General features: G+C 35.2%; 1 protein-coding gene across 10 annotated transcripts in view; it reads left to right on the plus strand.

Moving 5' to 3' along the window:
• LOC118736224 (protein no-on-transient A-like) overlaps nucleotides 1–15,943 on the plus strand; it is an 89,718-nt gene that overhangs the window by 19,503 nt on the left and 54,272 nt on the right. The window lies entirely within an intron of this gene.

The raw sequence follows: 15,943 nt of genomic DNA on the forward strand, positions 1-15,943 counted from the left end.
TCTAAATCGGAAGGGTTTAGGTTCAGTTATTCAAGTTTTTCTTATACCAATCTTTGAAAAAGTTAAACAACAGCATCAAAAATCTCAGTATTACGATTCCGTTCAAAATTATTTATTTATTTTTTTTAATATTTTCATGTAAATTTTTTAAGCTTAAACCGTTTTTTCATTTGAGGGGATTTTTTCAAAGAACAGCTTTAAGAAACTAATTGTATTCATAAAAAACTCAATTTTTCGAGGTATTTTCAAATCAGTCCAGTTCGCTTAAATCTTAATGTTTTTTTTTTATGGGGAGTGATGCGGTCTAATGTACATACATACCGAGCCCTAACCGCCTAAATAACGTAAGCGAATTTTTTTTTTAACATTTTCTTTTTGATGCAGAAATGCATCTACTAGAGCTTTAGCAATATTTCTGCATCAAAAATACAATTTTGAAAAAAAATGTCGCTTACGTTATTTTGGCGGTTTGGGTTCGATATGTATGTATATAACTTATTCGAAGTTAAGGTTAATCATAGGTTCATAAAGTTTTTTCAGGCCTCGCAGTTTCTTTTCACTTCTCTTATCTTAATTAGGTAACCTGCAAAAACAAAATAATTAATTTTTTTATTAATCAGATTTTCCTCCTCAATATAAGAAAAGTATTTCCTGGAAGTAAACCGTAAAAATTTCTTATAATTCTTTTTCAATTTTATTAAGTCCCGGTTTTCTGTGAGACAATTTATGGCAATTCAAACCAGCCCGGACTTTGCTAATATTTAGCTAGTTAGCTCGTATTTTTATTTTATGGCCTGCTAAAGTTTCCCTTTCCCGGCCTAAGTAGGTTTGAAAATAGTGGAAAATATGGTTAAAATAAATGTCTGAGTGAAATTAAAGGTTAAGAAATACGTATATAGTAGAATTTCATAGGAAATATTTTCGTAGATTATTTCTCATTAGCTCCCGCCTGAAAGAGTCGTTTTCACCCTTACTTCAAGAAACCCCACAAAAAGCAAATTTGAAAGTTCGTTAGAGGAATATATCAATTCTAGAAAATTATTTTGCGCAAAATTTTACTATTTTTACTTATTTTTCTTCTCAAGCAAAAGCTTCATGCCACCAACGTAAAACTCTATAAAAAACAAGTAATTTTTAAGCAAAAATAAAAATGTAAGATTATCGTTAATTCATAACCCGATGATTAATATGGGACCACCTGTATCTAGAATGCATCAATCCTTTTACGACCCTCCAAATTGGTTTTTTGCGGGGTTTCTTGAAGTTAGGGTCAAAACGGCCCTTTCAGGCGGGAGCTAAAAGGTTAAAATGTTCTACGAAAATATTTCCCATGAAATTTTACTACATACCTATATATGTACGTCTTAACCTTTAATTTCGCTCAGATATTTATTTTAACCACTTCTTCGACTTTTGTGAAAACTACTTAGCCCGAGACATGAAAACTTTAGTAAGCCATGGATGGGTATACCTTTAGAAAATGTTAACAAATTCCGGGCTGGTATCGGCTGTCGCATAGTGTTATAAGGCCAGATGCATGCATCAACTCTTATGCAAAATATGGTCAGATGAACGCATGCCAGACGACTGGAATTTAAGACGATCTCGGCATACGCGCCAACTACCGCGGGATCAGCCTTCTAGGCACGTTGTTATCGAGCGTATTGTATGAAAGACTGAAACCCACCCGCAACGAACTGATTGGGCCTTACAAGTGTGACTTTAGACCTGGCCAATCCACTACAGACCAGGTATTCATCATACGTCAAATATTGTCGATATCAAAGCCGCTTTAGGCAGCACGAAATGCCGGGATGTTTGAATTTGGTGTCTCCGCAAAACTAATACGGCTGTGTAAACTGACATTGAGCAATACCACCAGCTCCGTCAGAATTGGGAAGGACCTATCCTGATGTTGAAGAAGATAATAATAGCGTTTTCTTTTCTCAAAAAAAGTTCTGCCCTTTTATTTGGGAACTCTTGCTTTGCGTTGCCCTGAAACCTGAGAAAATGTTGCGTTCTTTATATGAGAATGAAACAGAAAATATACTACTCCATCACAATTAATTTGTAGAACTTAATAAAGCTGAATTATGCACTCAAGTACACAATACATTGACAAAACCGGTACTAGACTGTCTCGCTTTGATTTCGGAATGCTTACACATTGAGAAGTTAGCTTACTGCCAATATAGAAGTATTACATATATGCTCGGCACCCACTTTCCTGTTGACAGTTAGAATTTCGAAAAAGGAGACTACTTCGCGTTTTTAAAACCAGCATTACCGCTCTTGCCAATAAGTGCTACTTTTGACGGAGTAGGGAATTTAGAAATAAAGTCCTCTCTTGTTGGTCAAAAATCACACTCTATAAATCACTCATCATGCCCATGCTGGTGTGTTTCGCAGAAGCATAGATAATGAAAACATCTGATGAGACGGCTCTTGGAGTTGTCGAGAAAAAGATTCTGCGGAACATTATTTACGGGCCTTTGCTGGCAAATTCCGCAGACAATGGAACCATAAGCTGTATGAGCATTACTATTTACGATATATGTATACATGTCGTACGAATGGAAAGAAATGCTGCAGCTCTGAAAATATACAACGCGGATCGCGATGCTGCTAACAGAGGTAAAGGAAGACTTCCTGTGTGATGAAAAGTCCATGTGGAGAAGGACTTGGCTTTATTTGGGATTTCCAAATGGCGGCAGTTAGCACAGAAGGGAAACAACTGGCGCGATGGGCCAAAATTGCTTTGGCGGTTATTGCGCCAGTCAAGAAAAAAAGAAGAAATAAAAGAAAATGCAAAGAGTACTCGTAAACGACAGTAACAGTTGCGATTTAATAATTTGATGGCAAATATAGCCAATAACAAAAAATAGCCAACGTGTAGTTTCGATAAATACCTCACCTTCAATTGGCTATGAAAAAAATACCTTAAAGTAAGTTGTAAAGTCAAGCAGGAGTCATGCCTACATTATCGAGAGGTGGTTTTCTTTAAACCAGTTTCTGTTTAAATGTCCTCTTACAAAAATTACTTTGGAAACACTTTTTTCTGCACTTCGCTGATGCTTTTTTCGAATTTAGGACAAGTAAAATGAAGATCGAAATTTCATATTATCGTTTTGATGCTATGTCTGACGAAATTGGGACCACCTGCAGCAAAACATGTACATAAACAAATATATAATGTTAAACAATGTAAATAAATAAATATCGTTAGCTTAATATAGAAAGGCCAAAACTTATTTTATTTTCAAATGCAGTATTGTACAAATGTCTGCCGATAACTCACTAAGCAAATACTGGATTTTAAAAATATTTACTACAGTCCTTTAAAAGAAGTTCGCAGAAAAAGGACTTGATTTTCTACGGAGTTTTTCATCACTCCGTAAAGAAAGAATTTTATATGGTGCCTTTCTATATCAAGGTAACGATATGTGGAACATTCAAAAAATATGTTTTTCTTATGGATATTTTATGCTCAAAAGTCATCGCGCTTCAAATGTAGTTCGTTATGGCCGAAAGAAATAAGTAATAAAAAGTTGCAACTAATACACTGCTGAGTAGTTCAAAGTTAACTACACACTAGCCTCATTTCCTGTAGGGTACTTACAAAAATGCATTCATGTGCATGTATAGTACATATATACAAATTTATTTATACATATGCATTTATGGATGTAGTTACATATGCATGTATGTACATATATATGAATGTAACCACGTAAATATCATAAAAAAATAAAAAATAATTCCCCATGTCCACCCCGTAATCAACACCAAAGTTATCGAAACCGCCGTATGTCTGGTGCTGATAAAAGGCTTCACTCATTGTTCATTCGTTCCATATTCTCACACCAACATCATAGCGCTAACTAGCTAGTGATGGAAAATAACGTACAATTGTACTTTTTTTAGGCCTTTTTATAAATCAAAAGTGCGTTCGGTACATATACATATAGCATTTTTGGTACATTTTCATCTTTGCCAAATAAATTTTCGTAGAAATTTTTTCCTCCTTGAGGTCATACCAACCTAGTGCAGATGAATCCATGCAATCGAACACATCTCTTCTTAGTCGGGCATCGTCTGCTTTGCTGCAGACAAGAATGATCAGAAATTTGTTAAGGTCGACTTATGTTCGTTTAGAAGGCCCTGCTAATCCTAAGTAAGCACCTGTGGGCAAACATTATGCTTCGTTCCATATCTGACTAACAGTATGCTGCCTCCTTAGTAAACAATGACCTTTATATATAGCTTCGAAGTAATGTTTTCAACAGTGTCGCTTTGTTTGTTGCTGGGGGAAATTTTTGAGTAAAAGGTTCAAATTTTCATTAAATGTGAAATATGTAAGTGAAAACACATTTTCAAATGGAACTAATGAGTCGCGACACACTAGTCTTTTCAGACGGTCTGAGCAGACTAACCCGCGAAGATTCGCCGTCTGAAACTGGTTATGTACATATAAGGTATATATGTATGTAGTTGTGTTAGTAAGATATTTTTCTATGTGTGTGTTTCCGACCGAAGTCATACCGCATTTTTCGGCACTTGAAATTGACTAGTGTGCCAAATGTTCCAGAAGCATAGTCAAAAGAGCTCCCAGTGAGTAGTGGCAAGTTGTTGCAGCACGTAGACAGGGGTTGAGGCAATAGAATGATTCCCCTTGTCTAAAACTTGTTTTGCCTCGAATAGTTCTTTCGGTTTGAACAGAGCTTACCAAAATCAGGCATCGAAGATTCCCCTCGTATTTTCGTACTGCTAAACAGATTTGACGTGATGTGAAAAAAATGTACATACATACTTTTTTTAGGTACATTCGTCAGCTGTTACATACAATTTTGTCCTCAAATGAAGTGCAATTGGAAGATTTCATTTTCCATTTCTGTCGCTAACCCTGATGTCGCAGTCAACTCCGATTACATACTTTGCTCCACCCGCTGCCAATGTCATCACATTCACAGACACAAACATTGGAATATACATACATATGTACATACTCGTAAATATGTATGTATGTACATATGTATATGAATGCACACCGCTTTAGACACTCAACCATTATGTGGCAAACGCAATTGCATGCTATACATATTGCCCCCCATTCAGCTACTATCAGCAGTCAAATAAACTGAGTGGCCTGGGCGGAAGAGTTGCTTGTCGTGAGTGGGAGCTGGGTTCAGACGAACACGAATACGACGAGTTGCTAAACAATTGAACAACCGAACAACTGAACAATGGGGCAAACTTATGTGCGTCGAAACCGAACCGAATCGTGTCGAATTGAAAATAAAAAGTAAAACGAAAAAGACCCTTATGAAAACGAGCAGTGGTGCTAGCTCCAAACAATTCGCCCGAATACTCGAAATTCATAATCGCCACGCAGTTTATATGTTTGTTGTTGTTAGTGTGGATGGTGAGGATGGCTAGCATTGGGATTGAAAGTCCAAACACTCAGCCAGCCAAAGCAAATATTGTACATATGTATGTACCCTGCAGCAATTCAGACTCACCCTAGGTTAACCCTCGGATAGTCCCTATTGTTACCAGCACTAGTCCCTCATAATTCCCCTGCTAATGGTTTCAACTGCCATTTTTAGCATTGGCGTGTCATTGGAAAAGGACCGGTCCAATCAACAATGACCGCAAGTTAGTCCTGGACTAGTCCAATTTTGGAAATTTTTTTCGTTGGAGTAAGATTACGTTATGCACTTCGCAGATGCTTTTCCATAATTCGGAAGCACAAAAAAATAAATGAAAGCTAACAAATAGTGGCAAGCATATCTGCGTAAATGTGTGTTGAAATGTTCACTTTGTATCAAGGCCAGACCAAACCATCGGGACATTTACAGGGTGGTGTTATTTAAATTTTTTTTTATTGAATTGTTGTTTTGCACCACCCTGTCACTGCCAAACTGTACTTTTCGTCTATCTCTAGGCCGGTTCCTTGGGGACTGGTCGAAGGCTGACATTTTCAATGCAAGCAAATGTCCAATTCTCACCAGTCAAATTTTAACCATTGAAGTACTAGTCCTTAAGGGAAAATTGGCCGCCTTATTGCTGCAGGGTATGTACATCATAAGTGCAGACATGTATATATGTATGTATATATGTATAGTATATGCATCTTTAAATGAAAATATTGCACATACATATGTAAGTATAAATACTACATCTTAAACGTGAATTTCTAAATATTTTCCTTACTTAAATTCACAGCGTCACTTATTTAAGTAAAGATCACGAAATTTCAGTGCACCGGCACTATCGAAACTATCGACTATTGCCCGAAAACAATCGATGTTTTTCCAAAAACTAAACTATCGATAGTACAATCGATAGTTTTACAGCTCTAAAACGCCCTATTTCAGAAAATTTTTCAACAATGTCTCAATCTCAGAAAACTCTTCAAGAACCCCCTACTTCAGAATTTGATTGAAGAACACCCCTATCTCAGCTGCCGATTCAAAAGCTTATTTTCAATGAATTTCCGTTTGAGATAGGCCGCTCTTCAACCAAATTCTGAGAAAGGGTGTTTTTTCAATAAAACTCTGAAATAGGCGTTTTTCAATCAAATTCTGAAGTAGGGTGTTCTTGAAAAGTTTTCTGAGATAGGGCACTTTTGAACTGGCTGCCGAGGTAGGTCTATCTTCCACTCAGCCATCGATATGTAACGGGTGATTTTTTAAGAGCTTGATACCTTTTTTTTTAAAAAAAACGCATAAAATTTGCAAAATCTCATCGGTTCTTTATTTGAAACGTTAGATTCGTCCATGACATTTACTTTTTGAAGATAATTTCATTTAAATGTTGACCGCGGCTGCGTCTTAGGTGGTCCATTCGGAAAGTCCAATTTTGGGCAACTTTTTCGAGCATTTCGGCCGGAATAGCCCGAATTTCTTCGGAAATGTTGTCTTCCAAAGCTGGAATAGTTGCTGGCTTATTTCTGTAGACTTTAGACTTGACGTAGCCCCACAAAAAATAGTCTAAAGGCGTCAAATCGCATGATCTTGGTGGCCAACTTACCGGTCCATTTCTTGAGATGAATTGTTCTCCGAAGTTTTCCCTCAAAATGGCCATAGAATCGCGAGCTGTGTGGCATGTAGCGCCATCTTGTTGAAACCACATGTCAACCAAGTTCAGTTCTTCCATTTTTGGCAACAAAAAGTTTGTTAGCATCGAACGATAGCGATCGCCATTCACCGTAACGTTGCGTCCAACAGCATCTTTGAAAAAATACGGTCCAATGATTCCACCAGCGTAGAAACCACACCAAACAGTGCATTTTTCGGGATGCATGGGCAGTTCATGATGAAATGTCAAAGCATACTGAGCATCTTTCTCTTTGACACCATGTCTGAAATCCCACGTGATCTGTCAAATACTAATGCATGAAAATCCTAACCTCAAAAAAATCACCCGTTACATATGTAAGTATGTACTTACATTTTACATACAAATAGTGTATGTATGTCGATTAACATAAAAGTGTTGGCAAGAGAGCGAATTGTCTACGCCAAAGGTAACACAAAAAACAGGAAAAGAGAGTGAGACAGTCCGGCCTTAACGTAGTGTTGTGCAGTCATTGTCCTCAAACATAAAGTGGTTGTCCATATACATATATGTATGTATTTATTTGTATGTGTATACATATGTACATATGTGCGTGTATTTAGTTGGAGAATCCTTTGGTAACCTTATTAGTTCGCATCGCTGCTCTTTCATACATATGTACATATACATATGTACATATATACAAAGAAGCAGAAGGTACCTCCTCCATGTTCAACATTTAAATATTTGTCTGTGGTGTTAAGTTGTTACTCGTAGACTTTAAAAGTTCTTTCGTTAAACGTTTAAATAGTGCAGCACTGAAATAGTGCGAGCACCTTGCTGGTTGAGGATACACCCGACAGGGTGTACTGCAGATTATGCTTATGTGGCCGTGCATTTGCGCAGGTCTCCTAAGAGTGTGTGTCTCTCTCCAAAAAGTATTTACTCCTTGCTGCAATTTTTGTTACACTCTTTTTTTTTTGTTTTAATATTTTTTGGAATATACTATGTATATACATATATATGATATGTACATACACACATACATATGTATGTTCTTTATACCCCAAGTAGTTGGATCAACTAACTAACCAGGATTTGTTCAAATATATAAAATCTTACCAAAACTAAAATCCAAACTCGTTTTTGTTAGAGTTATAAATGGAATAGTGCATTTTTACATACACTCACCAGAATATGTTTCCGTACAGTTTTTTTTTTTATATTTGCAATGTTTTTCGTAATATTTTTTTTTCGTTAATTTTTAATATAGAAATATAGTTCATTCTGCATCCAATAGCATATAAATTAATGCTTCAAAATTTTTACAAAATTTATGAAAATTCGAGAAATTTTCACCAAAATTTTCAATTTTTAAACAACTTTAAATTTTGCAAAAACTTTAAATCTTTAATTTATATGCCATTTGATGCAAAATGAACCATATTTCTATTAAAAATTAACGAAAAAAATTTATTACGAAAAGCATTGCAAATATTAAAAAACAACACTGTATGTGTGAGTGTATGTATTACTAATAAAGTCAATCTTTCGAAATTACATACATATATAAAAATAATAATAATACTTGTCACAAGTGCGCTCGGCTATAAAAAAAAACATGCATATGTATATACATATATGTACTATGTAAAGGTTATTTTGAAAAGTTTCCAAATGGTCAAATAAGGCCTTCCGCATTGATGTTGACCATATGGAACTCCTGATGGTGACCGTATGGAGCTCCATGCTGCACGTCGAGGAGTCGATTCAAAACTTTAAACGCGCTTCATTAAAAATCGCGTTTTTTGAGTTGCGACAGACTTCTATTAAATGAGCTTAACACTGACTTTTTGGCATGCAGTTGCTTTGTGTATACATAAATGAACATTCAGTAGTGAGCAAGAAGGAAGATGCATCAAATCCAGCAGAAAACATTCAAGATAGTGGCACCTTAGTGTAATTTATTGCCCCATGGAAGGTGCAGAGGTTTCGAAAATGTGCCAAAACCTAGTTGGCAAAAACCTTGGCGTATACTCTTTATATTTTTACCGGTATGGAGATTTTCCGCTGCCAATTAATTGCCTTGTGGCAGTGCCAAGTTTTCATGATTTGCCAAATGGCTACAGAGTTACATTAAAATATTGCTTAGCCTCCTCCCCCTCTCGGTGCGACATAGTTTTTGGTTTGCTTGCAAGCTTAGTTTTTTTTTTTTCTGGAAGCATTTCCTATGTTGGCACTCAGCGGTAAGTTTTTGTTATAACAAAAAAAAAAACGGGTATTTATTCAGTGAATGTTTTTATTCTACTTTCCGATTGCGAGATGATTATGATTGTGTAAGCATGTCGACTTGCATGTATGTATATACATATGTATATGCTAGTATGTATACACAATCGAATTTAATTTATATAAAATTTATTCCTAGCGATGTAGCACAGTAACATGAGCTGGACATCGATGGCCATTTAAGAACTAGACAAATTTTTGTAAAACATTCAACCAACTAACTGCCATTTTTATTTAAGACATATGGAACTTCTTCTAAATAACGATCGAAGAGGCCCATTACGATAGGGATTACAATGTTTTAAAGCAGCGGTCGGCATTCTAACACATTTAAACGATGCAATAAGCTCTTCGTTTACGTGTGAAACACACATGTGCTCAGAGAGCGCTCAAGGAGCTGTCCGTGACCAGTGCTGCCAGGTTTTCGGCATGAGGAAACGGTCCCCTTGGTCTGAAAAATGTCATTTCTTACCCAACAACGTCTTCTTCAAATGAATGTACAAAAAATAGGTCGTATTAAACTTTTATTGTATACAAAGGTACATATCGTCGCTGGAATAATGAAATAGTGTAACATGAAAAGTATAGTTTTGAGAAAAGCGAATTGGAAGTTTTTATAAACCATTACAAACCATACGAATACAATTTCAGTATTCGGGAATAAATTAGTGAGCCAAAGAGATATTTAAGAAAACTAAAGATTTTTCTAATAGATTAAAGGATTGTCTATCCAATGGTGCAATTATCGAATAATAGTGTATGTGGCATTTACACTGTTTCTTTATTCGAGCGACGATATGTACGCAAGGCATATTAAAATGTCACCTTCAGAGTAATTTTTCGTTATCGCAGCCTTACTTATTCGCTAATTTCGTTAATCATTTTTTAATACGAGTAATGCATATTTCGAAAATGAGATTTTCATTATGCGCTGGAATTACTCTTCAGTCGCATGTTGTCATATTGCTATACATATGTATGTTTTGTACCCTATTGACCCTTCAGGTAGTTAATATGCATGTCTATGTATGTACATACATACATAAATATGCAAGTATACTAGCTTGATCTTGTTTTTTATTGAGCGTAAAAGTACTTTTAAATTGAAGGAAATGAATGAATTGAAATAAATAAAACGACCTCGTTTCACTTGCTTTCGCAGGTTTCGTTACCATCACTCACTATTATTCGCTTTAGGTATCTACATGCAAATGTACATAAGTATGTATAAATATATATCTACATATTAATAATAATATTTTGGCGGTTACATTTTTGCTAAGTGTTTGGCCGAGTTTCTCCTGCAATTTGTGGTGTGCGTCCTGATATTATGACACAAATGGGGGGACTCACACTTTTACGCAGCTGAACGGCAAATTTTTGATATTGAAACTTTTATAAGACAGAAATAAACTCAGTGGGGTTCAGAGTGTCAAGATTTGGCGATTTTTTTTTTGATATTTGCGCGTAAAAATTTAGGAAATCGCCATTGGCGATTTCTGGCGTTTTTCCCTTCCAACAAATTGTTTCCAATTATAAAAATATACAAAACTTACAATTTCCACAATAATTTTACAGAAGAGGCTAAGGAACTGCGTTGTAAACTTAACTTAACTTAACAAGCATATTAACAGACTGTCAAAAATTTGTAATCACACTTATCAATTAAATACTTTTAAAAAAGCTTTGATTTCGTCACCAGAAAAGTGTTTGAATCACAAGAGGGCGTGTTTCAGGGGCCTGCCAATTCACTATTTGACTTTGATGGGAAGAAAAGCAGCAGAAACTGAATATTTAAATCTATTAACTTTCCCATGGAATAACTGTTTTCAGAACCATTCCATCCGACTCTGAACAATTTGGGATAATTGCTTACGGAGTGAAAACCGCAACAGGAAATAAAATGTTCGCAAATATATGTAGAGTAGCCTTCATATTATTATCCTTGCCGCACCCATATGCTTTGGTTGAGCGCGTTTTTTCTGTAATGAAGTGTGTTGATGCAAATATTTTTCAAAAAGTATCCATATTTTTAAAGAAAATTGTTTGTACATCACTATTATATAAGTGATTTGTGTTTGTTATTATTATGTTCGCTTTTTATTTTAAAACTATATTATAACAAGATCTCATTTTTAAAATAAAAGATTTATTACGTTGATTTCATGAATTTTATTTAAAAAAAATTGCGATTTTTTGCGACTTTGTTTCAGAAATGATGCATTCTTTAAACAATCTGGACACCCTGGTGGTGTTTACCATTGCCAGCCGAAGTGCGAGCGCTGTTAGGAAAAAACTTTTGGAGTGAAATTTCTTTGTGCTCGGTTGGGTGCAAATGCATACAACAACGTAACGAAAAAGCGACAGAAGAAGAGAGGAGATGGAGGAGGTGGTTGGGCATGATTAAGATTAGAATTAAGATTAAGTTTAAGTTTAGGATAGTTGTTCCTTATTAAACACAGAGATATTCACCTCAGCCATGGGTGGGAGTTCCACGCACAACGTTTTTTTTTAATTATGGTGTTGCTAGGACCGGGAACCGAACTATGGTACTACATAACGGATTTAGACTCCTTGTGTCCCAAAATTTTTTTAAGCTCATTTAGATTTTGCTATTTGAATTTTTTCGCAAAATTAGGGCTGTTTTATGAAAAAATAAAATATTTTATATTTCTGTATTCGTTGTTGTTGTTACTCGGCAATTTACTTGTAAAGGGTACCAAGTAACTGAAAAAAAAATCGTTTTAGTGCAAATAACTAGTTGAAAGGACTTTTTAGTATTTTGAGTACCAAAATTCCACATAACTACTGTGGATTCATAGTGGTTTTATTTTTAATTTGAAGCTGCTATAAACACGCATTTTATCTAACTGTTAAACAGGCCATAAAGTATGTCATTAATAAAAAAAAAATATATGTTGGCAGAACAATTGTATTCACTAAAAAAAAATTTACGCAAAGAAATGGGTCGCTGACATAACTTCCACGGATATAACTTCCATGGGTCCGTGGAAGTTATTTCAGACTCAATTTCCAAGCAGATCAGACATAACTTTAATGGAAGTTAATTCATGGCAGGAAATATCCAGAAAAACCAAAAGGTATGGAAGGTATCTCATAACCTAACTTGCACAAAAATTTTACGCCAAATTTTTATTATTTGGAAACAAAAATCTATCACGATTTCAGTGCAACAATGATAGTTTATTTATTTATTTGAAGTTTTTTAATATATATCGTTGTTTAACCTATATCGTTGTTTAAAGTAAAAAACCGCTAATGAGAGGTTACCCAAATGATGCCAGGAGTTGCCGGTGAGCATTTTTGCTCGATTTACGATTTCAAATCGTACGATTTACAGAAAATGCCTGAACATATTGGGATAAATTATAATCTATTTAGAACAAAACTTTGAATATATAATTCAGATTCACGGCAATTTTAAATATTTGAAGAGTTATGACAGAATTTAATTCAGATTAAATGTCCACAGGAAATAAATTCGCTTTCCAAAGATTTATTTTATAATTGATAACGATTTTAATCCTTCCAGAAAGGGGAACTTCTTGAGGCCCATTAGAAGTGTTTGCTTTCGATTCTTTCCTGAATAGTTTGCTTTATTTTTTTGACCGAGGGCTGATAATCATCATTCATAACTAGCGAAAATTGAGTAGAAATAACATCGTCCTCAGAGATTAGAAGCGAAAGAAAACGGAAGGGATTTTCGTTAATACGAAAACATTTGCATTTTTTTACTGAAAACCGATGGTCCATTTTATATAAATTTTTTATTGAATTTATTTCTGACATATCTTGCTCGCATTGGATTTGTGGAATTAATGTCTGAATTTACTTCGATGGACCAAAAATCGATCGATGGTAGTAATTTTTCGACATAACTTCCATAGAACGAATGTCATGGTTCCGTGGAAGATATGTATGTTGAAGTCCCAAAGAAATCATCTTAAGGGAATAAGTACATACATATGTACATATGTACATCTAGGAAAAGCATTTGTAAACTGATTGCATCGCTTTTTCGCACGAAATTCCAGCCATGTAAAGTTGGGCTAAGTAAGGCCTTCGCTGCTGGGTACGGTACACGGTTGGGTTGCTGCACGCGCCCACTTCACCACTTTTTTACCATTGCATTGTGGGCCCACACACTTTTGTGGAAAAGCCTGAATGGAAAGGAGTGTTGGCGAATGGGTGGGGCCGCGACTGGTGTTCATGATGCCTTCAACTTTTTTTCACCTCCCCTGCGACGTTTGCTGTCGTTATGTCGTTGTTTGATTGCCGTAGCCGCTGGCGGTTGCATTGTTTCTGTTCATTGTTGTGGTGGTTGTTTTTCGTTACGCCAAGTTTTCGTGTTATCGTTCAAAGTAGTATGGTTAGAAGATTGCGTGCGTTTCCGTTGTGGTATGGGTGAAAGGGATGGTGTTGAAGTGTTGGCTACGTGCGTAGAGTTACTTTGAATGCGGCGACTACAATAAAAGTATATGGCTAATACTGCACCGGGCAATTCTAAGCGAAACTTGAAAAAGCTTATTTTACAGATATCTGGCAGTTCTGTTGGTTTGTGCTTATATTTGACATATCGATTGTCCTCTGCAATAGCGGCACAACTCAAAAATTCGTGTATTCAAATTATATAGGGTATTAAGTTTATAAACATGTAACCATTTTGCCGTGGAACATCGACTAATGTTTAATTCTTACCAATCCGACAGGGGGCGCATCTGTGTTATGTACTTACTATTGATTATTATACACTATCTCTAATCCGTGTCTAATCTATACATATAATAAAATTGTAATCCGTCGATGTCTGTACATTATAGATATTAAAGAAAAATTAATATATTTTTTTTTAATTGGCGCTTACACATATGTTAGTGTTTGGCCGAGCTTCTCCTTGGGGTGGTCTTTATAAGAACAGAAGCCAAATCAAAATATTTTTAGAATTTTTGTCTGTCTGTCTGTATGCATGGAATTGAATGCAGTTTTCACCTATGTATACTTTGCTAGAAGTCTAACTTAAAATATAGAAAGAAAAAACTGAGTATTGCCACCTATTTAAAAATTGCAGTTTAAGTAAATTGATAAGATAAAGAAAATACTGCAATATGGCTGCCGAAAGAGAGGTGTTTAAGAAGGCTTACAGTCGAGAATATTTTTTGTCGGTTGCCACCTGTTTGAAAATTTTAATTCAATTTAATTGATAAAATAAATTTAATATTGCAATATGGGTATCGAACTGAAGAGGTTTAGGAAAGGCTATCGCCGAATGTATTTTTTTAGGAGGGTTGCCACCCGTTTGAAAAATTTTATTAAATTAAGTTGACAAAATAAATGGAATATTACAATACGGGTATTAAACAGCACGCAAATATTTTTAAGGTGCCGGGAAGCACGCTGGGTACAGGGCTGCCAACTTGGCTCAAACCGTACCATTTTTGGTTATATTTTACTTCAAATGGCACTTAATTTTTCAATTTGGCAAAAAGTGCCAAAATGGAACTTTTGAAAAATAGTAATATTTCAATAAATTTTTTGAAAAACCTGTGTGTGTACTTCTTTTTCTGAACTAAAATTTTCTAATTTCTATAGTATTTACAACTGGTTTATCTTACTTTGGCATATGAATGCGTTTATAATTTTAATGCTAAATAGGAAGTATTCAAAAGAATAGCACCTGTTTTGGCACTTTTTTATTCTCTATATGGCACTTCATAGCTAAGTATAGTTGGCAGCCCTGGCCGGGTATTTGCTAGTCTTAAAAAAAAAAAAATACTCGAAACCGTTTTGGCCAAGAGCTCTGGCTATACAAAATTTGCTAATTTAAAAGATATAATATTTTTTGGCTGCACCAGCAGAAGGATCTTCGAAATAGGGGAGCACAGAATTAAATTAAATAATTACCAAATAGGTAATTTTTGATTGACAATTTAAAAAATCATGTAATTTTATACTGTAATTCCAATATTATTGACTAAAAATACTGACGGATTTAAATAAAACTTCCCCGACTTGAAGAGCATATTTTTTTACTTAGTGAGATTTTTTAAGCGCTTAAACTCAATTTTTGTATGCAGTTTTTTGTGTTAATGTTGGTGCTTGCTCTTACGGTGTTTTAAAGATGCAATGTCTTTCTGTTGTGCGCTTTCGATTTTAATAAATTCGAGAACTTAAAACCTTTATACCAGTTATTTGCTAAATGGCCTTAGCCGCGAGAAGTTTCCACATACATACATACATATATTATTATTGGTATATTCTAAAACACTTCGTTTGCCTCGTGTCAATTTTTGAAATCAGAAAATAAAATGCCAAAATTGGCATAACGCGAAACTACATACATATGTATGTATGTATGCAAATACTTGGTTGTAAAGTAGATGCTGTTGAAATCACGTGAGCATAAAAGGACCTGCCACCATCGCAATATGTCACGTTGGATAATACGCTCTCGTTGACAGAACGTGAACTGCAATTGAAATGTTAACGCGGAAATCACGTTGCTGCTTGCGCCCGCATATGTAGTCATTTTTCCTGGGGCGTGCTGAGTTTGAGTTTATTCATTTATTATTTCGCC

The sequence above is a fragment of the Rhagoletis pomonella genome, unplaced genomic scaffold (assembly GCF_013731165.1).
Source record: "Rhagoletis pomonella isolate Grant_MI unplaced genomic scaffold, Rhpom_1.0 Rhpom_scaffold_00001, whole genome shotgun sequence".
Lineage (NCBI taxonomy): Eukaryota > Metazoa > Arthropoda > Insecta > Diptera > Tephritidae > Rhagoletis > Rhagoletis pomonella.